Raw genomic sequence first — 3,049 nt, forward strand, 5'->3', positions numbered from 1 at the left:
CAACAGAGGGCAATACTATCCAGTTACAAACAAGAAAGAGGTGTCGACAGGAGGAGTCGTATCACGCCTCCTGTTAGCCTAGTGGTAGACGACCTGCTTCACTTGCTGACAAACAACGGAATCCGCAGGGATACGCGGACGACGTTGTAATTATAGCGAGAGGCAGGTTCCCGAACACTTGCGATATACTGAAAAGAGATTTAAAACTGGCAAAAAGATGGTGTGCTAGGGTTGGATATAAGCCCGTCCAACACAGCTATCATCCCTTTCAGCAGGAAAAGAGCCTTACCAGGAATGAAAGAGAAGTTAAGTACTTTGGTCTTGTTCTGGATGCCAAGTTTAACTTGGAAAAGGCATAATGACGCAACCCTGTCTAAGGCAACAAAGGCTCTCATCATCTGTAAAAGTCTAGCAGGAAAATCTTGGGGCTGTAATTCAAGAATCCTGAGATGGGTGAACATTATCATATATGACCAATGGTCACATACGGAGCTGTTTCTTGGGCATCGAGAGTCACTCTCTCGACAGTGCGGGCAGCGCTAACTAAGCTTCAGCGCTTAGCATGCGTGTGCATCACGAGAGCGATGCGGACCTGTTCTACAGCTGCGATGGAGGTGATGCTCGAGCTCACACAGCTCCATATAGTCATTCAGAAATCAGCCAAGCGCATCCTGCTGAATATTACTAGGAAAGGCTTCGGGAGAGGAAAAGTGATGTCATCTTCAAAGATGGAAGTGCTAAAGCTGCAGCTCCTACTCACCCAGCTACCCAAAGATGATATCACTAAAGTGATCAAATTCGAAAAGAAGCTCAGAATTGGGCTAAACAACAAGTTATTAAGTTGAAATAATCTGTGCCGATGGGTAGTTTTTCAAGCATCTTCCAAGCGGAGATATATGCCATCTATCTACGTGCAGAGATAAACTTAGACAGGAATATCCAAAATGAGCGAAATGCCATTCTGAGTGACAGTCAGGTGGCACTTAAAGCACAGAGCCGCTGTGTATGATGCTGTGAGATTAAGTTCACACTGGTACTTGAGTGTGTCGAGAAACTTAACCTACTAGGAATGCAAAACTGCTTCAATCTAATTTGGGTCCCAGGACCAGGGGTACAATTGGGATCGAAGTAGCGGACGCGAGAGAGGCTGCAGCCTCGCCTCTAATAGGACCTCAGCTCTTCCTTGCCATGGGGCAACACACCATCAAGGAGACGCTCAGGAGTGAAGAGCTGGGGCTATGAAAGTTTAACTGGCACCAAACTAGGGGTTACGCCAGGCGAAATCTTTTCTGGGTACAACCAAAAGAGGATTAAACAAAGTGCTCACGTGCATCCTCACAGGCCACTGCAGAATGCGAAGTCATATGCACATGATCGGGATTCGATCTACGGACTCTTGCCGTTTCTGCGAGCAATCCCAGGAAACTCCAATGCTCTTCTTCTGGAATGCAGTGCTTTAGCGCGGAGAAGGTGGAGGCATCTTGGCTAACTGCAGCTTAAGCTTAATAAGGGAACCGGGCTTGAGTGAGGTACTGTGATGAGTAGAGGGCACAAAACACCATTAGGTCGAAATGCAAACCTCATTCATTCATATGCTTAAGAAATTCGTTAGCATCTGTGGACTTCGTTGGAAACAGCCACACGAATTTAGAAAAACCATCAACTCTAGTGAAAACATACTTATAATTTTTAGAAGCTGCATCTGAAATACCCAGATGGTCGACGATATAGTTGCAAGCGGAGAATCGCCTTTATCAATGCAATGTATAAAATCGTCTTGGTTGCCTAACTTGCGATTACGAACTATGCAATCAACACAGTTGGCAAAGTGCTGTTTAACTTTCTTTTCTAAATGTGTAATTAAAAGATCTTGGCGTATGGTATGCATAGTTCACATTTTACTCATATGCCCAAAATAGTCCGCTTTCCTGATTATTTCTCTTCCATACTTCTGGGAACTGTTAGCAAAAATTTTGGTCATTAATTCGTTTAAATATGACCCCACATGTCACTATATAATCTGCACAGGTTTTTTGGTGAAGAACTTAAGCAACTGCCTTAAGATGATCATCACTATGATGCGCTCTACAAATACGCGCACGTATTTCTGACGTAATCAACATGACTGGAAAACAACTCAACCCATCTACATGCTTCATTCTATCACCTAACGATGTTGGAAACAAAGTCTTTTAAATACGCAAGTTGAATGCTGTTTGTTTAAACGCTGAGCAGTCGCTGAGCAGTCAAACAATGGGGCTCCCAGGCATTTTAAACGCGTTTCTAATAATGCCGGACAAACTCACAGAAGGTGTTCTAAAGTTTCATCGACATGTAGTTGTTATAGCCGAGCGAGTAGATGCTTGGCTAAGACTTCAAAATTTGTTAGTTCATCGACATCCTCTCTGCATTTCCTGCATTTGTCCGTGTTAGCAATCCCTATCTTTTACGCATGCGCAGCCAATAAATTACGACCTGTTAGCATACCTATGCTAGTTTAGCATACCAATGATAGTCCCTGCTCCGTCGAACATTTTTGGACTTGATACAATATGAGCTTATTGCTTTTATTGCTGCTTCAGCGACACTAAAACTTCAGATGGAGTGGGAGCGGGTATTTACTGCTCAAATCTAGGGATAAGGCAACAATTTTTAATTTTATTATTATATATTTTCAGGTGGTGGACGGCTTCCAGAAAATTGAGTTGCAAAATATGCCCCCTGCTCCAGAAAAAATTGAATTTTCCACCGATTCGAAGTACTTATACGAGATGGCCCATGCAATTTCTAGCGGCGTGGTTCCGGTGGACCTGGCTAACATCAAACCAGGGAAAACTGTACATTCTCGGTGGCTCACCAAGGCCGCTAGATTATTGCGATTATATGTGACAACGGAAAATCCAGATGCAAATTTAAGAATTCTGGTTGAATTTATAATTAAATGTTATGTGCCAATGTACTTCAATAACAAGTATTACAGCTCTGTCGTGTACGGCAGTGCATTATTTTTCAAGTTCATTGGTTGGTCACGATTTCTAGAACCTCGTTT

Source organism: Anastrepha ludens, chromosome X (assembly GCF_028408465.1).
Source record: "Anastrepha ludens isolate Willacy chromosome X, idAnaLude1.1, whole genome shotgun sequence".
NCBI classification, from domain to species: Eukaryota; Metazoa; Arthropoda; class Insecta; order Diptera; family Tephritidae; genus Anastrepha; species Anastrepha ludens.